The following is a 23,211-nucleotide window of genomic DNA, read 5'->3' as shown; positions in this document are numbered from 1 at the left end:
GACTTTTCTCTAAGCTTGTGTCTGATCTCTCCTCTTAGAATGTAATTCATGTCTTTGTGAAAACTCTAATGGCTTGCTTTTTTTCTGATAAAGGTTGCGAATGGTATCAAGGTAGATATGTACTACTGAATGGAAATTTCCAAATGAATATTAGACCAATTTCTCAGAAAATCTATTAAAAAAAAAAAAGACAATTGTCACTGGAGGACTTCCTAACAGAAGGCACATATCCAACATTATTATAATTATTCATGTAGAAGGCAGGCTTCTGGGAAATCATTTGCTTCTTTCTCACTGACTCTCTCCTTTTCTTAGTCTGTGACCTTTTACTCCTGCCCTTCGCACGTTGCTTGCCCACATTATGGGTCGCTGTAATTCTCATGGCAGCCAGATACCACCAGACAGTAGATACATAATTCACGGTACAGGAGTAGGTGGCGGGGAGCTTCATCCTGCCCCTGCTTGCGCTCACAGCAGTGTTCTTCAGATCCCGCCATTTGCTGGCTTGGTCACTAAAAAATAGCTCCAAGGGTAGCTTGGCTTTTTAAAGAAATATTACTAGCGAGTTAAATTGGAACTAGAGTTGACATGAGGAAGAGGATGAGGGCAGGGAGGGGAATTAAAGAGGTGGGGGAGCTGTAACTCCTTCTGGTTGAGGCTTCGTGTTAAATTCCTGCATTAATAATATTACCTGATATTCTCCAGTGCTAGTCTCCAGGTTTTTTTTTAAGCCGATAACTACTTTCCTGGAACATTTTTGTTTGGGCTGAATCTTGGTGTTCCAGAAATGTCTTTTTTCACAATTATATACCACTGTGTTTGAACCTGGCTGTCTGTGTTGTCTGGGGAAAGCTATTACAGTCACTGTGACCTCAGGCATGGGATGTTATAGGAGAGAAATTTCATTCTGACTGCAGAACAGCTTTCTCTGTTACCTCGTGGGGAAAAAAATGTTACAGCTGCTTTTCTAGGCAGAAGTCCAATTTAACTTCAATTCATGCCCTCAAAGTATGTCAGGTATTGCTAAATTATAATATAGAAATCAACCTGGACTTGCTTTAAGATATATATATAAGATGGCTTTTAAAATTTAGTTTACAACATTGGTACAAGTAAAAACCTTCTGGTTTTAATAAAATAATAAATAGATACAAAAAATAAATAAAACAATTGCTATTAAAAAACCTAACAACCACTGTTAATAAACCAGACAGGACAAATGCCAGAACCTGCCTTTGATCAAGGTGATGAGTCTTTTTGGTATTTTGTGATTTACTCAGAGCTGCATGTACATGGGTTGGAAATGAGAAATAAATTTGTGGCCCTCAGAAATTTCTGCTAATGTGCAGAAAATCATGCTCACTGTTATTTGGGATCTAAAGTGGCAAATGAACCTGCCCCTTTTAGTTAAGTTTTGGGACTCTGGATGGAATTTACGTCACTGCCTAAGTACATTGAGGTAGTTGCCTAACTTTCGGTGTTGGGGATGGCTTAAGTATTTTATATATTTCATTGTCTGTTACTTAAATATATACATATGTTGAAATACCAAGAAATTATTTTCTGTTTTAAAAACACGTATTATTTCTTTTAGCCTATTGCAACAACTCCACCACGTCGTGGCTGGAAGGAGGAATCCTTAAGCCGCAGCAGTAGCGAAACGCAGGCATCAGTTACCAGTGGGATCTCCCTAGGAGAAGCAATATGTCAGAAAACCGCCATTAATTCGGTATTTGTACTGTGCTTTGTTTTGGTTGTGGTTGAAGGTTAATTATATGATTGAAAATAATATGAAGTGCTTTATCTGTATAATTTAGACCTTCACTGTACTCGCCCTGTAAAGGTCTGTGTTTCTGTATCTTGGAACTACAGAAGAATAGGGCTGTTGTGAACTCTGAGAAGTCATCTAGTCTAGTCTTGATCCAAGCGCTACAAAACTTTTTGACATATCATTCAAAACTGAATCCCAAGTAGTTAGTGATTGGTTGGGTTTTTTTTTTTTTTATTTTCCCCCCTTTCCCCTCCCTTTCTGTTTTCTGGTTATAAACCTAGTATATTTTCCAGTGTAATGTTTTCTTCTTTGCAACAGTATCTTTGATCTGTATTCAGTTTGTAATTTGCTATAATCCTGGTCCTGCTACTGCCTCTTAAATTGTCAGATCTGTCTACCTCAAAATAGCCAATTTACATGTTAGCACAGAGCCGCGCTTCAGTGCATGTGGAATCTGACTACTTTTAGACCTGAGTTTTAATGACGTGTTCCATATGTGATTAAGGAAACTGTACTCACATCGTGATACAGTCGTAATAGTTCTATCTGCCAAATATTTAATTACTCTGAGAATTGCATGAGATCGCAGGTGTTTTGAAAAGACTGAGTTGATCACAAATTTTATTTCCAAATGATTATAAGAATCTTGTGCAAAAATTATAGCTCATATAGCAAAATTCTGATGTGAAAAGTAGCTTTTAATACCTTAGTAGTGTTTCAAAAGGTACAAGAGCTTGCAGCTATTAAGTAGGGATAGTACTGTACTTCTACCAATTCACTGGGACACTTTCTTGCTATTTCTTGCTATTTCTTTCTTATATTAACATATATGTAATCATAAGTTATACATGCTGCTGATAACAGTTTGCCTTATAAATGATTGATATTCCTAATTCTCTGCACTGAAGACTGGTCTGTGCCTTTTCTATAATTAAAATTTATCTGTTTAATTGCTTCCCCAGTAATCCCAATGCAAATTCTTTAATGAATTACTGGAACTAAAGATGCTCCTTTCCATTTGAACATGAACTGAAAGTCTTTTTCTTAAAATATACCAAAGAATTGGCTAGGATTCGCAGGCATTATTTGTGTGAACTCAGGATTTCTGTAACTAGAAACTTTCTTTAAAGGCAAATCAGAAACTGTTCTGCTTGTTACTCCCCAGTTGTACGATGCAAACCATCTTTACTACGCAGTACTACTTTACGCGGTAGTAAAGTAGTACAGTCAGGAACTGTATTGGCCCAACATCCTACTAAAGCATTTGTCCTTACCAAGTTTTTTCTTTCCAAGTGAGAGATTTCATTCTGGTTTGGAAAAAGTCTTCTGCAGTGGCAGGATTTGGAGATGGAGCTCCATTTCAGACGAGTGATGGAAGGCTGGTGGTCAGATAGTGAGCGATGACAACTTAGGAAGTAGTGAGAACTGACTGTGGACTTCTGCAGTTCATAGCGCATCATAATTCTTTTACATTAAAAACTGAGTATTTGTGTAGGAAATACAATTTAGGAGCAATAATTCCATTGTTTCACAACTTGGTCTATTTCCTTTGGAAATATGCCTTATAAAACTTCCTTGATGCTTGAGCACTTTTTTCTCCCCACCTATTCTTAGAGAATTGAGTCATGGTATCAGCTTCCAGCAGAAGTGGATGCCAGCCATTTAACTGCTGCCTCAGAGACGAAGCTTGGCCTGACGTGTGATAGAAATGACCTGACGGAGTTCCCTACGCTGGAGGAAGGAGTGTTGCCTTCAGCAGAAGTGTCTAGAAGGCAGTCTCCTGGAGATACAGCACATGGCTTACTGCTGGGTATGTTCAAAGTTGCCTTTTGTTTAACTGCTAAACAATTAGGATTTTACTTTTCCTTTTAAATCAGTCCCTAACCTGGATTTGACTTCTTTTAGTGAGAACTGGTGTTTACAAAATACGTTCTGTATAATTTTATTGTCAAAGCCCATCTTCAAAACGAGATAGAGGGCTTGTGTACCTTCCCTGGAACTTTCAACAGGTAAAGCGATTATCTTTGGTCTCAGGTAAAACTGTAGTCTTGTTTTCCTTTAGAATTAATAGTAAACCTGAGTAAAGTTAGAAATATTTGGGGTTCTCTCTAGGTGAGGTGATACTTCTCTGTGTCCTTAAAATGTGTGTTAATTTGTTAGTCAAAAATCTTTGTTAATTTCAAAATAGTAGATATAATAGTAAAGTAGATATAATGGTATTGATAACATGAAAACCTGTTTGATAAGAGTGTGCATGCTTGCACCCCTTTCTCATACGTTCAAAGTATTGTGTACTGCTATGTTTCACTGCTTCTTAAAGGATTTCTTTATAGACAAAGTAATCTCCAAATTCAGTTTTAAAAGGTTTTCAGTAGCCCTTTAAAAAGGTATCTTATAAGCGTTACTGCTCTTTAATTATTCAGTATATGTATTCCTTTTCAGATAAGAGGAAAAACTGAGGAATTATAGCTAGAAGTACTGTACTACTGCAAGATTTAACTCAAGCTATCCAGATAAAGGGATTTGCTTATGTAGGAAGTCAGCATAACAAAGACTACGTCGAAGGGGAAGGTGGTAATTATTTACAAAATGTCAGAGTAAGTTGATGTTCACCCACCTTCAGTGTTGCACTCACAAGCACCAACTCTTTTTGGTTTTTTTTCCCAAGTGGTCTAGCTTGCCTGTAACACGTCGGCCTACGTGTGCTAGCTATCAAGTCCTGGGATGGTGCTTTGCTGTAGTCTGCTGTCCTGTTGGGCTAACAGAAACAGGAGCTGTGTATGTGAAATGCAGCAACCTTGTTGTCATCCTCCCGTTGTCAGAGCACAGGACCTTCTGCTAATGAGTCCTCTCTTCTGATGCTTAAACACAAGTTTACACGCACATTCTTACTTCATTCATATCAACATTAATGTCTTTGTTACAAGTCCTTACGTTTCTCTCTGGGTTTGGACAATACCCATATTGGAATGTACCGCATTAGTATGGATATTGATTCTTTCCAATATATTGGTCATCTGGGCTTCAGAATGCTTTTTCAATTGGTGTGCTATCGTCAGTATTGTTAATCATAGTGCTAAGATGTGAAAACCTGTGTGCAGTGTATTGGTGTCTTACAGGTGTTATCATTAACAATGCAATTTGAAATACAGAAAAACCTGTGGGGTGTTAAAGACCTAATTGTAATACAGCTGTGAGCATCCTTTAAGCATAATACACCAGTGGTGAATAGTCAGGGTTTCTGCATCACTTAATTGTAATAGCTGTTGGTTCTCTAACATAATATGGAGTTTTCTGACTTGGTGTTTCCTCGTACTTTAGCTGCTTGTTCTATTTATTGTGATTCACCAATAAGTTTGTTCCAGCCATGTAATCCCAGTGTAGCACTCTTCCACGTTATATAATTCTGATTAGCTAATGCGTGATATGGGTGGATGCTGTATATGTTTCGTCCTTGATATATACAGGAAGGACGTTACTGTTTTTTTCCGCATGGGGTTCAGTTTTCTGACGTGATCCCCCACCAGGCTGGATACTGGGAAAGAACGTGCGTGCAGCTGTTTCCAGTGTCATAGGTGAGAGAAACGTTAACTGCTAATTGGTACTTGCATGCAGGGAGTTGTCGCTGCGTTGAAGTACAGCATTCTTCAGGCTGTATTCACGCAGGACAGATGAATTTGTTATAACTCCATTTTTCATAACACGTTTTTAGCTCTATTAATACACCATTAGTGATGCATCAAGCTCTCACTTTAGGTATCAAAGTGACTGATAGATTATTTTTGGTAATGCTAGTGGGGTTTGTGCATCTATTATTTGGCAGTCATTTTTATTTTTGACATAAAATATCATGGTTTTTATTTCTCCTAACGACATGGTTGTATTCTGTTCCATGCCTGGAATTTACACCAATCTAGACACTGTTTTGCGTGGGTTTTTTTGTTTTTTGTTTTCTCTCTGCCCTGCCCTCCCCCCCAATGACTGTTCAGATTGTTTATATTTTTGTGTCAATAAACCACTACTTATAGTGTTTAATATTCTATGAGTATTCCTTTTTGCTACCATTTGCATTTGGGTGCAATTTATATTACTGCCAGTAATATTTTCCGGTTCTAGCATCTCTACTTTAGAAAAGCTAAGTGTTTCTATTGCTTCCTTTCACATCTAATCATCAGGGTTTAGTTAAAGATTGGTTTGAGAAGTTCCAAGATTTGATATTTCTCCTTTATCCGTTCTTGGTTACATTAATTTTAATCCATGTGGAGTCAGAGTATTCTGGTCAATTCTGGTGGTATAATTTTTAGTCCACTGTTAGTAGTACATCTTTTGAAAAAGAAAACTTCTCTTTATAACGCAGCATTATTCTCTGCATCTTAAGACTCAAACCATGTTACTGATTCTTTGTAATCATTTCTAATAATCCTCAAAATGGTGGAAACAGAGACGCTCACTTTTTTCCACTCATTGCTATTAATCATAGGAAACACATCTGTCCCCAACAAGATAAACTTGTTTCTCTTGGCAATAAAGCCAACTTTTATCAGATCCATTTTTCTCCATTACCTTTATTTGCTCATATTTTCCTCTTGTTTTTTAACTTCAAGCTTCAGCTATGGCAATAAATCTGGAAGGAATTATATCTTTCCCTTTTTGTATGTGCACATTTAATGAAACCAAAACCAGCAAAAGCAGAACTAAGCAATGTATAGTTAACAATACTCATACGGCTGAAGTGGTTTACTTTCTCTTCCATGCTATCTGTGGAAGACAAAATTAGCCAGGACGGTTACTGATGGCTGTTTTAGTTACCCAAGCTAGAACATTTTCCTTGCTTGCCTTACTTTAGTTGCGTTATTTCCATTTATTGCATTTCTGCTTTCTTACGCATCCAAGTTACTATGCTAAACAACTGTCACCAGAGCTCCAGACATGATTGGTATCCATTGGTTCCACTCTTAAATTAGCAGTTGTTGCATTTAGACATAGATTTCTATTTATCCCCCCCCCAACTCTTAAATGCTAGTTCTAACTTCAAATTTGATCGTGCACTGTGTTAACTTTTGACTTTCAAAGTTATCTCTGTCTCAACTCCAATTGAGTTGTTAATTTATACTGTAACTTACTGTTATGTCTCTTGTTAACTTCTTACCTGCTGATAACACTTTTTCTTTCTTTTTTACTTTTTTACTTTTATGATACCCCACCTAGACTCCTTTTATGCATATACTTCCTTAGAAATGCATAACTTAACAATGCCGTTACTAAGCCCAAAGTGTTTCTTTTTGCATTGATATCCCTTAGAGGATCACTCTGCAAAATCAAGTGTTACCCCGCCCATTAGGTTATTATATCTGTGACTCACTTTTCCAGGATGTAACTGAAACTGCTGAATCAAGGTGCTTCTAAAGCTGCTTTTAGCTTTAAGTTATTTAGCCTTTAGTTCAAGGCTACGTTTTTTCACGAACAAACAAAATTATTATAGGCAAATAACATGATTGCTTGTGATATTTTAAAATAAACCTGCATCGCTTCCAGTTACCTGCAAGTTCAACTTGCAGTTTGCCATTCCCGTACCTGCTTGTGTAATCTTACTTGTATGTAGGTTGCTTTTTGGGTTTTTGTTTGTTCTGAAGTTAAACAACTGCTTAAGGGGATGGAGTTGAAATTGCCTTGGGAATAGCCTGGTAGACATTCATGGCAACTCCTGAGGGCTTTATGAGTTCGGCTGTTATTACAATGTGCAGCTCTTGCTCATTTTCATCAGTTTTTTTGTGGTTATTTTGATAATGCTTTGATCCAGCCTTTGTGAAGGAGCCTGTAAAGGGAGAGAAAACATCTCTCTGGTGGATCTGGATCCAGAGGTTCTCGTTCATACCGAACCCCTCCGATGCCCGAGGCTCAATGCCTTCCGCTGTAGGTCTCGCACTGATGGCTGCAACTATCCCTTGTGTCTCCTGTTACGCTTTCTTCAAAGATTGCATTCGGTTTTGGTAACCTGGATTATCTGGTTCAAAAAATTGCTGCTTCTCTGCTTGAACCTCTTGTTTTACTTGTTCAGGGATTCTCTTGTAAATGGTTCTCTGTTAACTTTATGGGGGTGAATATACATGGGTTTCCATGAAGAAAAACAAGACAGAAGATGACTTCTATCTGTAAAGGCAGAATCTGGCACGAGGTTAGCTTTGGTAGAGGTAGTGCATCTGCTGAAGGAACTTTTAAAATCCTGTGTGCGATACAAAAGCATTAAAGGAAAGACCAGCATGTTTTTTGGTTTCTTAGAAACTTCAGGTAACTTACTGGAAATCCCAAACGTTTGCCAATGCAGAGTTAATACGTTGCTTTTAGTGTACGCTGAACACTAAGCCCTGTCCCTTGCTGCCCTAAGCCTTTATTTATTTATTTTTTTTTAGGACAAGGTGTTAGGAAGATGAAGCGAGGTTCTATTCTAGCGTAACAACACAGACAGACAAGCTTGGTATGGCTGAATTAATTGCTGGCTGCTGTGGATTTGGAACTACTTCTGAGATGTTCTTGAAGAGGTTTTCTCCTTTATGAAATAAAAAGCACTCTTGGCTATCTCATCTCTGGGCCTACAGACAGCTTTGTAATTAAAAGCCATGTGTGCATCACAGTGAGTTGCTGTCTGGCTAGAGTTGGTTAATATTGAATAAAACCCTGTCTTTTTTGTTTTGCCATGTAGGAAATTCAAATTTAAGACGGGTATGAAAAAGTGGAAGGGCACGGTAGGTTAGGCATGCTTTGTCTTTGCCTATATCCTCTGTATAGGATTGTTGTATTTAGTACATTTTATAGCATTTTGTCCACATTATTGCGGTTTGCAGAACTCAAATCCATTTCGTCAAGAAAAATTTCCTGATATTTGTCAAAGTTTGCTTTTTAAATGCAGCTGGAATTAAAGAGAAAGCATAAGCCTTTTTAATATGCTACAAAGATGTAAGAATTCTGTATACTGCTGGTATTTTATTTGTTGCTCTCTAGCGAGTGTGCCAGTAGCTACAGCCTTTTTGTGTATGCACTTAAATTTCCAGATATGGGAGGAAGGGAGAAACATAAGCTATAATACTAATTTATTCCTCCTTCTCTTCAAAAAGTGTTTTGAATTTCATTTAGGGAGGGGGGAAATCACAATGACGGTTGTATTGCAATTGCTTCTGCTACATTGTGGAACAGATTGACAAAGCCACGAAGGTTTTGTTTTTGTTTTGCCTTACTTTTTTGTCTTCCACAAATGGCAATTTGACTCTAGTATTCAGAATTGTCAGCAGGCTGTAGGATAAAGTAGCATGCCCAGCTTTGCTTGTTCAGTGAATTCAACTGTGAGGAAGCTTTTGACCTTCAGAGCGACAGCAGGAAGAATTACTGTTTTGACACAAGATGCTCGAAGGGTGTTGTACTGACGTCACTTGCTGCTTTAAGCATCGAGCACCTGCTTCCCTGCCTGCAAAACCTAGGTTATGTCTGAGCGTAATGAGCCCCTAAATCATCGTAAGCACCCAAAATATGATAGTGATGATCTTTCTGCCTCCTGAAGAAAATAAGTCACTGAAAGCATTAGAGTTCATGTGCTGTAAGATTGGAAAACGTTCGAAAAAGCTGGAGGAGGTAGAACATGTGACATGGCTGGAGTTATATTTTATGTATATAAAAAAAATCAGTTTTGTAGCCCCAGTTAAATGTCATCTGTTGAACTCTGTAAGGATGCTTTTACAGGTCATCTCTGCAGGTTGCTGCAGGGGGCAAGCTGGAAGAGAGGGTTTCCACCGAGGATGTGGCTGCAGTGAATCTCGACTATTCTCTTCCCTCTTTTTTTTTTTTTCTTTTCTGTTCCCTTTTTTCCCCCTCACTCTTCTTTCCTGGCCTTGTCAGTCATCTGCCGCTTCAAGTCAGCGAACACCACCACAGTTCCTCTGACTGGAAACCTCTGGGGAAGGTAGGGTACTGTCAGCCTAAGGCAGATTTCTGCTACATGGCAAAACCAGAACGCTCTCTGGAGAAGTCAGGGGAGCAAGGCTGCCTGAAATGGCGGCTAGTCTGAGGGTACAGTTTTGCAGTATATTTAGTCAGCTGAAGTCTGCTGCTGAAAAGGAAGAGTCTGGCTTTTCCTTGTCCTGCATACTCGTTCCTGCTGCATCCTTTCTGCTAAACCCACCGTGTGGATTGGTGCAATCGGATCAGCTTGTGTTCAGACTGAAATGTAATGGTAGGGTTGGAAATAGAGATGGTTACATGTCAGCTGGATCAGAGTTCTCTTGCCTGTGCAAAAAAGGAGGGAGAAACACGTCTCTGGGCTGGGGTGGAGAGATTGGGTCTGTCCCTTCTTGCTGACGTGTGGTCTTACTGCTTCAAGTGGAGACGGAGAACTCGGGGGCTCTTGTTCAGGACTACATGTAAGAGGCTGAGGGGGGAGGGAAGAGAGAGAATTGAAGCAAAACTTACTTGTGCTGTTCAAATAACTGTTGAAGCCATTAGTGATCTATCTAAATGACCTTGCACATTTTGTAGAAAGCCAGCTATGTTGTTGTATCGTGTCGATGCACTCAGAAGTGTCTTATTTGTCACCTAGGTCTGCACAGCTTCAGTGTTTCACGTTGGATTCTTGTTATATATTATCTGAACTGAAATGCTCTTGATCAAATTTCTGTTCTTGCATATGTACATACAAATGTAATCAAGTCACCCTTAATCTTCTCTTTGATTATACTAAACAGATTTAGTTCCAGGAGGCTCTTGTGATAAGGCATGTTTCTTCAATCTTTTAGATGTTTTCTCTGATCCCTCTGTGATATTTATAAATATGGAGTTACGGTCATCAGAATCTGCAAATACCATTTCATTGTAGTTTCAGTAAAAGGTTGGAAAGAATAGTCCTTGTTACTACTTATTCACTATTCTTCTTTTTATATATATGAAAAATTTCCTTGCTGTTTTGGATACAGTATTGCACTGGCCTCCTGTCGGTGGTTTGTTCGTCATGACCCAAGTCCTCATCTGGGTTGTTGCTTCCTAAGGTAGTCCTTCCCTCTCTTAGATTTGCTGGGGTGCTTTGTTCCCACCAACGTGTGGCTGGACTTCAGTTACACTAAAACTTGTATCCTTTGCCATGCTGTGATGCCAGGTGACCCAGACTGCCCTGCATCAATGGTCTGTGCAGCGAGATATTTACTGCTTGGCAAATAGCTGCCTCATCTGTGTGCCTGCTCTGTAAGAGCTTAGGGATTTCTGAAGTTTCAAACAGAGCACGGGCAAGAACAGCTCTTGAAGGGACTGACTAGGTACATACCCATGCAGCGAGGAGTTCCTGTTTATAATCCTGCTTGGAGAACGCTAAATCATTTTTCATCTGTTTGAGTGCTGGGTTGACTTTCTTAACAAAAATTTAAGTACCACTCAACATTTGTATTGATTTAATATATCTTTAAAGCATTAATTTACAAGCCAAATGTTGTGACTTACATATTGTGTGTGTGTGTGTATATATGTGTATATGCACATTTATTTTATCTATACATGTGTAGATGCATTAGAATTGTTTGGCAAGATCTATTTTTGACAGCATTTGACAGCTTTTTTTTTCAATTATTTTTGGTTCCCTCCCTCAGTCTTTTTTGTTTCTTCATTTACAAAGACAGCACATCCAGCCTTTATTGTGTGGAAAAGCTTTTTCTTTAATCACTCCTGATTTTCAGTTTAGCTTGGAAGCACATTTTCATTCAAAGTGAAGAAGTTAAGCTGTAAATCTGGAAAGCTTATTTTTCTCTTCTATTGTATGAATACAAATGAGATGCCAGTTCTGAAAACATGAAGTGTATCATGATGTGAGATGACAAGTCTAATATAATTTTAAATGTAAAACAAGATTTGGGAGGAAAAAAAGGACATCTAACGCAGCTAAGATAATCAAGTTGGAATCTAAACTAATATTTTTTAAAATACATGTTTTTGCACCTTTAATGCAATTCTGTATCCAAGCTAACTATGGTTAAGCTACTCAGTACTTTCAAGTATAACAACAAAAAATTGTTTGAGTAGATGTACATTAAACAGAATAAATGTTTGAGTAAATGCATTGTAAATACTGTCTATTCCCAGTTAGTGGTCGGGAACAAGGAATCTAATGTGCAAGCTGTATTTGGTTCTAAGTCAGTATCAGCCACTGAAAACAAACCTCTTTGTTTTCTGTAAAGTACACTTTAAATAAATGTCAAGGAGATTACAGTGCATTGGATCAGTCTCCTGTTCCATGATTTTAAACCATGATTCAAATTGTGATTAAAATCACATAAGTACCAATCAGTCTGGTACATTACATTAGATCACAGTCTTGATTGTGCCCTATAATATAACAGACCCTGAGGCGCTGTTATATTATAAATGAGACGTTCCTGACCTTGTTCCTTATTTCCTTGGCTCCTGCTCCCTCTATGCTGATGCTGCTGCCATTTTCTCCTCTACTTTTTTTACACTTCCATGTGTGTTAAAATTATTTTTTCATCCAGCTTTGCACAGGTGCTTACCAGTCTACATTGGAGCCTCTTCTGAATGTCTCCTCTTGTCAAGTTGCTCAGGAGTAGCTATTCATACCTATTTTTTGAAGATACATATCATTTCCTTTCCTATAAACTTCCAAAAAAGCAGGTGGCTTTTTTTACTTTTCATTCATGATTGGTATTGCAAATAATTAAGATGAAAGTGAAATGGAGTGGTGACTAGTGCAATGCATTTATCTAATAAAGTAATGGGGAGAGTTTAGCTTTAAAGAGGTACTGGGTGCTAGAAAAACAAAAACTCCCCACTTAAATTGCTGTAGCATGTTTGTGCCATCTGTACTACAGATGCTAAAGCATAAATTTGGCTTCCTCTAGGAGACATTAGGCTGGCCATGTGGTGGAGACAGCTGCTGAGATAGAAGGGAATCTTTGTATAGCAATCATATTATTATTTTTCTAGCTGCTGGTGGGGTTGGACTAGGGGGCATCCAAATTTTGAGCCAGCTTTGCTGTGTGATGTAGAATTATTTCTATCCATATAATTATCCTCTCACTACATAGAGTTCTAAAGTAGTTTAAAAAAAAAGTTAATTGGAAGTATTAAATTAAAAATGAATCAGAAAGGTCATCTTGTGGTTGGATATCACTCATCTGGTGATGTAATACGGGCTGTGGAAAGCCTCAGGATAAAGCTGACGTAATGTAAACTCAATTCTTTGTATGTAATGGTTATCTTATCTGACGTGATTATGCTTTTGTAAGTGATACAGAGTACAGCTTGTCTGAGATGGTTGAAAACTAATGAACCTAAATTAAATGAATGTGAATTCTGGTTCTGAAAGTCATACTCTTGAAGACAAATAGCTTTTTTGCTTTTAAAAAAAAACCTTACTTATCAAAGTATTGGAAGTAATCTTTTTGCATCCATCAAAACGTGTACGTGTAGTCATTTACAGTTATCAGATACCAGCTTATAGTTGTTTTTATTCTTATGGTATAAAACATTTCTGTTTGTAAGCAGTCAACTGAAAAAAGAAGTGCCAACTACCTCAAAGAACAAAGAAATATATGATAGAAACGAAAATTTATTGCTACAGTAGTAGACAGTGGCACTAGTATAATTGTGATGACTAAGCTTTATTATTACTTGCATCTTGAGGCCCTAAAAAAAAAAAATGCAGCTTTTGCTATAAGTAAAATCTATGGAAAAATGGAGATTGGGAAAGGCATCAGTGGGGATTCTTGGTTTTTAAAGGAGTAAATGGTGATCTGGGTAGAAGCCCTGTGGACGTTCTCCAACGGTACAGGCTGCATGGAAGTCACGAGGGGAGGTGCTGACTAGTGAGTGGAAAAGGGTAGGGATGTGCACAAAAAGAAGTTTAAGGATAAGAGGGTAAGTTAGAGATGTCAGTGTCATGTAGCATTCTGAGATTGATGAGAAGAAAGCTGAATTTGATACGTGATAAGAAAGCTGAATTTAATACATGAGGGAACATGCTTCAGCAGAGGATTTAAATGATGGGATTACATCATTTTCACTGCAGTTGGCATGTTTTTGAATTTTTAAGGCTGTATTAGTTGGTAGAGCAGTTTAAAGAGGGATTGCCTGGCAAGCTTTTATTACTGTGTTATTGTTATTTTTAACAGATATTCAGGACAGTCAATTCTCTCCCTGTCTTCCGCTGCTGATGTATTCAACACGAGGCCAAAGATTTTCAGATGAGATGCTTCTCCAGCAATCAGAAATGGATTTTATTCCCCTAAGGTAGGATAAAGTTACCTGGTGTCATGACAGAATGCAACCCTTTTTTCCTGAGGGGCCATGAATTGTCCTACACTTGATAATCAAATAATTACAGTTTTATGGTCACAGAAATAAGACGAAGGTGTGGTTTACTCTTTGTTTGTTTTGTATAGAGAGAAGGCATTGTCAGAGTTCTACTCATCTTTTTATTTTGCCTTCAAAAGAGTTTGAACAAGGGAAAACCACAACAAGCCTCTTCTGAACTTGTCATCCTTAATGTACCTGATGAAGACGGGAAAATGAGGAACTCCACCCTCTCAGACATCTTTTTAGCTTTCTTAGACTCTGAAATAAACTTCATGAAATTTTGGAGACAAAAATCAGATACAACTAGTATCTAGTAAATGCATGCAGACATATACATGTCATAATATTGTGGTTTGTATATACTGGAGTAATATATATTACGTGTAATTTAAAATACACGTTTTTATATAAAGTATGAATACATAAAGAAATAGCTATTTCAGTAAAAGTCTTTGTCCAAGCCTTCATTTCAAGGTGTGACAAATGCCTCCTTTTGTGCAAAGAAGGCAAGAAATCCTCTGCCCTTTATTAAAAAGAGGAAAAAAGGCAGTGTGCATATAAACACGCATATTTACAGTGTCACTGGTGTTTAGGCTTCCTTGTACTTTTTTTGATGTGACAGGAGACAGATTTGTTTCCTAATGTCATACACTGTGACTTCATTTTGTGGATCAGAACTTAGTTCCACCAGAGCTGGTGATCTGCTTGCATGGAGTAATATTAATTGGGGTTTGATGATCATTTTCATATAAAAAACCTATTAATTCAAAATCCACAATAAAAATATTAGAAGTTTATAGGAATTTGTTGCTTACGTTCCTCTGAGACCTGGCTTATTTTATATCCTTTAAAGAAATAATTCATATAATGAAACTGAAGTAGGTGATTTATGTTAAATTTGTGTGTGGTGGGTTTTTTTATGTATGTGTGTAAGCAACTCTTATATTTTATTTAACTAATAAACATCCTGTTAGTAAAAAATACTTCAGTCCTAAATGGGTTGAAAAATATTGACATACTAAGTAGAAACTAGTATTATTTTCAAACCTTTATTTATAGGGCAGTAGGACTTTTTGATGTTGTTTGGACTTTCTTTACATTTCTTCACATTTTGGCCTGTTTAGGGGATGTATTTATGTGTATGTTGCTAAACCCCAGTTATTTGTTTGAGCGAAGTTCTGCTTTTGCCTCTTATATTAAAGCAGAGAATATAGAAGTTGAAATAAAAAATACGATCAGAAATTCACTTACTTTTCTTGCCTCTTATAGAGGAGTCCCTGATGTTTCTGGTGCGTCTGAGGAGCATTCGAAGCCTTCGCACATCCGTGAAGCTGTGTCACTGACACAGGCAGAATCTCCCTCTGATGCACCCAGTGACTGCTTTGCTTTGTCCCAGCATCCTCTGCCTTTCAGACATGTGGAACCTTGTGATGCCAGTTGTAGCGGTTTTTTGTCTCAGCAAACCTCTTTTTCTGGACAACTACTTGCGAACAAGGAGGCAAATGAAGACTGTAAAAACGATACTAATGAGAAGGCATTGATTCCCCAAACAAGTGACAGCTTAGCAAACTCCACTTCAAAGCTGATGCTAACCGAGGCAAATAGACTGAGCCAAATGGAAGCTTCTCTTACAAAGCAGAGCTGTGGTACGTCTGTAAAAGACAAACTTTTCTCCCGCGACAGCAACGTACCAGTTACTGTTTTCAAGCTTTCAGAGAAAGAAAAAGGTTTACTGAGGCATGATGAGTTCTCATCTTCAGAAAACTCCTCTTGTAAAACAGCACTAACTAAGAATTCGGAGAAAAGGGAAACAGAAATGCAAAAAGAAAAGGTAAAAATGGCTGAGAGTGAGTCAGAAGGGTCCATGAGGCAGCTGGAGAAGCTGGAAAAAGAAAAGGTTCCTGAGCTTGATTTGTCTAAGAATTTATCTGATGATTTGAAGAAAGACAATTGTAAAAATTCAGATGCGCAAGATGTTTTTTCTGCAAAGACTTCTGAAACAGGTGAAGGAATGTTGAAGGAACATGGAGTGGATTTAAATGGCTCTGAAAGCTTGAAGTTTGTGGCTGTTGCTGAGGAACTCCAGGGAGCTTTTCTAGATTATCAGCAGAAACAACTGTCTCCTGCAGTGAGATTTGAGAAAGAGTTTATCGCTACTGTGACAAGCACCAGTGATTGTGCACCGAAACGACGAGTTGTGACTGACATGGAAGCTCCTTCTTCAAGCAGTGAGGATGCCCCAGTGGAAGTAGAACCTGGAGTAAGCAGGAGTGAATTAACTATTTCAGATTTTTCCATAGAAAGGGGACATAAAGTTACAGGCATTTCCCCTTCCTTTAATCTTGTAGGTGATGGCTCATTCTCTGTACACTTAGCTCATCCAAGCTATCAGTCTACTCCAGGGATACTTCTAAAGAAAAATGTTAAGGCAGAAGAACTTGGTGTCCTTGTGAACAAATCAGATATTCAGGCCTCTCCTTCGTGCTTAAATGAAGAAACTTCAGGGAACTCATCTACCAGTACACCTGTATCTGTTGAGAAGCAACATTCACTCCAATGTGCTCAGAAAGAAAACAATGAACATTTTGAGTCCTTAAAATTGAAATATCCCCACACTGGAAGAATTCAGTCTCTCCCAACGCTTAGTTTCATGGAGAAGGTAGGGGCGTGGAACGTGAGCCAGCCAGAGGAGGTGTCTGATGCAGTGACTTCATGTGACCCAGGTGGAGTTTCTCCTAGAAGGAAAGCCTACAGTGCAATTGCCAGTTCTTCAAACAATATTTGGTCAATACAAAAAAGTGGTAGAAACCCCAAAGATTATGTTGCTGCTTCTTCTAGAGAGACAGGTTCCCTGGGAAGTTTGTGTTTTCATAATAAAAACTTACTGCTTGTCCACCCTCTTACTAGATCTCAGTCTGACAACGCAGTAAATATTTCCAGTGGGAATGCATCCTGGGTTGAAATTATTCCGCCAGCAAACTCAACAGAGGCAGTGCAGCCTCTAGAAGAAAAAAGTAATGTTTTAGGAGTGTCTGAAAATAGTTTAGGAGGCTCCACGATACAAAAGTTTACAGCTGAGATTGTTTCTGGATCTAGTGGTGAAGATGCAGACAGTAATAGTCCAGGACAAAGTTCAGACCCAAATGTTTTTGTTTCCGGTGAAGGAGTTGCTCAGCTCCTTAGAGAGGATGGAAACTCTCCAACTGATGACCAGAAGAATTATGATGCTCTTGAAAATCATAGACAGTCTCACAACCTAGATACTCCTCCTGGCCATGTCAGCGTGGACAATTACGGTGATATTTCCCCAGATAGTTTGAATCTTCCTGTTAGTTCTGGGGAAGGTAGCCAGGGGGGCTTGGGCTTCGCAGGGTGCTCTTCAGTGCTTTCCAGGCACTTAACCAGTGCAAAAGATGATAACTTCATCCCTGTTGGAGCAACTTCTTTGGAAACTCCGGTGAAAGAAGAGCTTAATATTGAAGAAAGGATCCCAGTAAGTTAGTTTCTAACAAAAATTTGTAACTCTTCTTTACCTTTTGATGATGAAGAGATCAGAGTACACTCAGCTCTCATAGAGTGAGTAGGACAGAAGTGCAGAAGGTATCACAGGAACGAGACACTAGCATGCTTATAGTGAGTTTCTGTTATCCAGTCATGTTGGGAACCTGTCATGTGATAGTTATTCTTCTAGAAATACTAGCAAATATGTGTTTTATGTTAGCCTAAAAAAATCTTAAAGGACCCTTTATAACTGATTCTAATTTTAAACTCTGGTTTCAGAGTTATCCCATTTTTTTCCCCACTGTTCTTCTAGGAGACTCTGGTAGGGTCTGCATCACTACAGACTAAATGAAATGGTTTTACGCTGGTCTGTGCTACTGGTGAATTTCATCCATGATATTACTTCCACTTATCTTAAATGCAGAGGTGGAAGGAATAACTTTTAGGTAATATTTAATATGGGCAAAGAAAGGGTTGGATATGGGAAAGATTTTTTTTTTTGTTGTTTTTTCCAGGTATAGATGATAGAATCATGGTAACAGAATGCAAGAGAAATGTAAAGATTGGTGGCTGATGGTGGCGGAACATGAAGGACATAAGAACAGGACATAGCGTTAGTGATAAAAAGTGAAATTGTTTGATAAAAGACTTGTAAATAAATGGATCATAGCTCTTTTAGCAGAGCACTGATAAGCCATTTCTGATCTTCCAGATTCTTTCAAAAGATCAGGTTATAATTATCCAAACATGAGGTTGAGACTCAACTGCTGACTAAGGAAATGCTAGGCTGCAGAAGAGAGATGAACTTCACACACCCACAGATCTGCAATAATAGCAAAACCAACACCGAACTCCTTGGCAAATCAAATTGCTTTTTTTTCTATAAATACTCCTTTTGCTTGTTCACTTTGTTCCAGTATCTAAGGCATAAATTCCTGATTCTTTGTATATTGCTCATAAAGGATGTTTGAAGCCTCTGCATACCTTTCCTCCTTTATATCTTCTTTGGCTAATGCAGACTTCTTTCCTCCCTTCCCCATTTTAGGATGCTTGGTGAGAATGGAGGGCAGATTGTGGCAGCCATGTTAACTATACTAATAGCTGTTGAGTGTTAGAGAAAATGAAATGCAGATTTATGTTAATGATAAACATGTAATTATCTTCTGAGTAAGTGGTTGTTCCTCTCACAAGATGACTCCTATAATCATTAGGTCTTTGGAACTGTGTTTTAGAAGCACTCTTCTCTGAGTTGTCTCTGCAAATACGCATTGAAACAAATATAAATATTGCAGGGAGGATATTTTAAATGAAATTCATGAGATGTAAAGGTTGTCTGTTACCTTTTTTTTTTAAATGACTATAATTAGGCATATTCTCCAGCCCCAGTTCTGAGGAATTCTGTTCTCATAAATCACTGACAAGGTAAAGGAGATTAGGTCACATATATGGCTATTAATATGTAGGTTTATAATAAAGTCATAGGAAGTAGAGTTGGCCAAGATCTACAAGGTAATTTTTTTCATTTTGTGGGCTAGTTTCGGACATAGTATAGATGAGTTGAAATTAACTTGCCCCTACAGGTGATTAAGTCAAGGCAAATTTTGGTGGTGGTTTTTTTTGTGTGCATATAATGTCTGTATGTAAATTTAAATGCTCTGTTAAAAGGGAAGATATTACTTTCTCGGGAGATCCTAGACAGTCTTTGGTAGTCTCTTACCTCCACGAGACTCCTTCAGCTTTCAAAATATATTAATACAGGGAGTGATGCTGTGTGTGTCTGAACTGACAATCTCCAGAAGTTGCACAGAGAGAGTTGGTCTCATCCTCATTACGTTTTTCTCTAGTATATCGCAGAGTTTTAGGTTTTGAGTATGATTTTTGTTTGGCTTCTGTAAACTAACTACTTTGTTTAATGAAGTTATACTTGGATAGCAATTTATATGTGTGTGTGGTACACAAATAGTGCTTGTGTGTATTTGTTCTGTACTTATGGAAAAGGGAAAAACATGCATTTTATGCTGTCTTTACTAAGAAGGGGTTATTGCTTTAGCTGCACTAGTAAAACTAAGCCTTGATTGTACATAGAATTTGTACCCTTGAGTGTCCTATGTTTTATAGACTTAAACTAGTGCAGTAGGTTGTATCCAGAAATGTTTTCATAGCCAGGGAGTTTTTGAGGTACTGCTGAAATCTGTTCATTGCATGCTAGGCCACTGAGTAGATGGGCAATTATATATTAGACTACCTGTGTTTCTTCATGAAACTATCAACAGCAGAAAGCGATTCTACCCCTTGGCTAGCAGAGGTTTATTCCCTACAGCAACATCACAAAAGCTCTTTCGTGGTGTTTTTTAACCAGCTTTGACAAAAGGGTTCCCAACTATTTGCCTTGAAGACTAGTCCATATTGAACTTGTCCTTAAGAGTGAGGAACTTTCCTGCTGCCTAGGTTGAATTTCAAAGTCTTGATAATGTTTTCTGTGCAGCAATCATTTGGGGAGAAAAAGGTTTTAAAACCAAACCCTTGTGTCCTCCTTCCAGCTGGCAAATGTCATTTTAAACAGGTGAGGCCGAAGCTTACCAATCTCCTCTGAAGTATCAGACTTCTTGCTCATGCAGTGTACAGAGCATACACTGAGTAAAAAGACTATAAGCAGTCGACTGTTGTCACAAGAACAAGATACGTGGCCTCTTCTTTGCTGACCTTTTCCATTGTTTCCAGATCCTGTGGAAAGGGCTGGGCACTTGTTTGGTGGTAACGGGCTACTGACAGTTGCAATCTTTGGCGCGTGATGAAGCAAAGGTCAGGAAAGCACCAGGAGAAAACTGTTGGTGAGCGCAAGCCCAAGCTATCACCACCAGAACAGTTCTTGCAACTTATTTCTGAATTGCTGCCAAACATAAATGAGGAATAGATTGCAGGATATGTCAGTTGTTCTGCTGGGCTGCACGTGGCTTGTGAGGTGCCCGCTATGGAAGCCTAGTCATACTAGCTAGAAAAAAGGCTTGTCACTCATGGTCCAAAGAATAGAATAAGCTGGAGATGTTGTCTCATATGTGACTGCTTTAGCGTTTTGGGTGAACTGTTAGTGCGAGTTGAACGTGACTGAGGCTTAAGATGTTTTAAAACAAGTTGTTTGCGTTTAAGGTGATGCAGAAAACATGCAGCTTCAGAATCCATTGACATTCTGTAGGAGTGCCGTATGTGTTACTTATTTCTTCTTTTGCCAGATATATCTTCGCAACCTTGGCATTGATCAGTCACCTGGAACTATACTGATGCCGTTTGTACCCCGAGGACCGATCAGGGAAGTTGAATTTTCCCCTTCAGAGCTTAGAACACTGAAGGACTCTGCTGACACGCTGACGAGGACTGCTCTGCAGCCGCAAGGTATGGGGAAGGAAGACCTTGTGTTGTGCAACCCTTGGAGGACACAGACCTTCAGACTCGCCTGTGAGGTTGCTCTTGGCCTGGTAGCGTCCACTGTGTTTCTTCTCATGTCATGCACTGTTTCATTCATATGAGTTGATCTTCTCCCATCTCAAATGTGAGATATTTGGCATTGGAAAAGTAAGCATTAAAACCTTTGAAAACATGCTTTCTCACTAAGGAGTCATGGCTATGTGGCATCTTCTAGCCAGTGCAGTGGCATTTTATCTTTCTTTATTTCTCTTTTTACAAGAGTTCTTAAGAAGGAAATGTTTTGTATCTGAAGATTAAAGAAATGTTACCAGACTTTTTCTTCCTGTGAGAGAAATTAGTCTTGGTTTCTCTTTCTTTCTGAGACTTCTTGGTGTGTTCGGTGTGACAAAAAGTAATACGCATTTTATAACTGACCAGTTCAGTTCATAAATCTGTCCATCTCAACATAAAAATCACTATGACCTTAACAAGTGTTGAGTCATTTCTATATGAAGAACAGAGTGTATTCAGTTAGGGTTAAGAAGTTCCTCAGTGGCATGCCCATGTAGTATGTCATTAAAATGTGAAAATAAATAAAATAGCTGTTGGCAGGCATACTTGGGACCTCGTTCTTCACTGTTGTGTGTACCTGCCAGCATGGGCTTAAGAACAGCATTTGCACTTAAGTTTGGCTTTTTTTTTTTCCCTTAAAGCAATTAGGTGTTATCTATCCAAATGCTAAAAGTGCATCTTGTCTGCTTTTGGACCTTTCTAGCCACTAGTGGGAAACAAGCTTATCTGTAGTGTGTCCTTTGCCTTTTTCCAAAAGGTTGTTTTGGAAATACTGCCCCACAGCCCTCCTGTTTCTTGCAGGGATACTTTTATAATCCAAGTGTTCATTTGGACATTCAAGCACCACTATGTCATTTATCTAAGAACATTTATTTAAAATCTAGTTTAAACATTTATTTAAAAGCAAGTTATTTAAGTCAAGTTCTGTAGTTTCTTTGATATTCTATATTTATCCAAAATGGTCTAAGAGATTTCTTTCAGTAGACAATTCTCATGGAAGTCTTAGTTCAACTCTCATTCTAAAAACAGTTTCCTAAGTGTTTTCCAATATTTGAACTCCTCCCTCCCTTTACAAGCCGTCTAGTACAAGAAATAGTAGTCTTTACTGATGCAGCTGTTTTCTGGCGCCCCAAACTTGATGAATCTTCTGTTTCTTTGTAGGTGAATTGCTGTCAGCAGTTGAAATTACGCAGACAAGTTTTAACTCTGACACTTCCACTCTCAATATGTCTATACCAATTAATTTAGAAGTTGGCTCTGATATTCTGTCACCCCGTGAACTCTCTCCCCACTTCTCAAGATCTTTTGGAGACAAACCAGTGAGTCAGTGCAGCATGTCGTGCCACCGCCTGGAGATAAGTGCTCTGCTTTCCACACAACGGGAGGCAGAGTGTTCAGCTGTCTCCAAACTAGATGAACCAAACCAGCAGCTGCAGACTGTTTCACCTGACTGCCGTTCTGACAGAGAGGGTCCCATGCTTCTTGCAACAAGTGTTCAGGATCTGCTAGCTAAAAATGAGTCAAAAGATGTGAATAGCAGCCCGCAGAGATGGACTGCCGGTTCTTTGGCTGGAGTTAAAAATGAAATGGAAGTTGACAGAGGATCACAAACTTCAAGTGTAGGTGGTAAGAGAAATAAGGGTCAAGAAAGTGATTTTTTGCTTGGGTCTGGTGCATTGCAAGAAATACGTGAGCTTTTGGCACAGGCAGAGGATATAGCTGGCAGGTGGTGTGATCCTGTCTCTTCCACTGCCTCTTCTAGAGAAACCGGTGAGTCTTCTCCAGTGCTGATTAGAAAGGAGGATGGCCCCAAAGATTCCAGGTTAGTGAAAGACGGCGTCCCTCAGTTTCAGAAGATGCTGTTATGGGATGAGACTATGACCCGAAGAAGTATGCAAGAAGAGGGGTTGGTAATAAAGCCTCTGAATTATAACACGTGCAATTTAAGATGGGAAAATTCTTCTGATGTCAGTTTGCGCAATAGTGAAGAGATGATGAAGGAAATGACCAAAGAGTTTAGGACAGGAAAATCGGTAGGAAGGTCTGAGCCAGAAGGCTGTAGTAGTGTAACTACAGACAGAAATCAACCTAGTTTTGTGGGTCTTGCACAAAGCAATGGGAGTAGT

General features: G+C 38.6%; 1 long non-coding RNA gene across 1 annotated transcript; it reads left to right on the top strand.

Moving 5' to 3' along the window:
• The first annotated feature begins 1,637 nt into the window (after positions 1–1,637).
• LOC103914269 lies at positions 1,638–16,191 on the top strand. Its single transcript, XR_663457.1, has 4 exons — positions 1,638–1,729; positions 3,386–3,581; positions 13,927–14,044; positions 15,380–16,191. It is a non-coding gene; the product is annotated as an uncharacterized LOC103914269 (long non-coding RNA).
• The last annotated feature ends 7,020 nt before the right edge of the window (positions 16,192–23,211 follow it).

The sequence above is a fragment of the Pygoscelis adeliae genome, unplaced genomic scaffold (genome assembly GCF_000699105.1).
Source record: "Pygoscelis adeliae isolate BGI_AS28 unplaced genomic scaffold, ASM69910v1 Scaffold273, whole genome shotgun sequence".
In the NCBI taxonomy this organism is placed as follows: domain Eukaryota; kingdom Metazoa; phylum Chordata; class Aves; order Sphenisciformes; family Spheniscidae; genus Pygoscelis; species Pygoscelis adeliae.
This window is presented reverse-complemented; position numbering and strand designations above follow the sequence as displayed.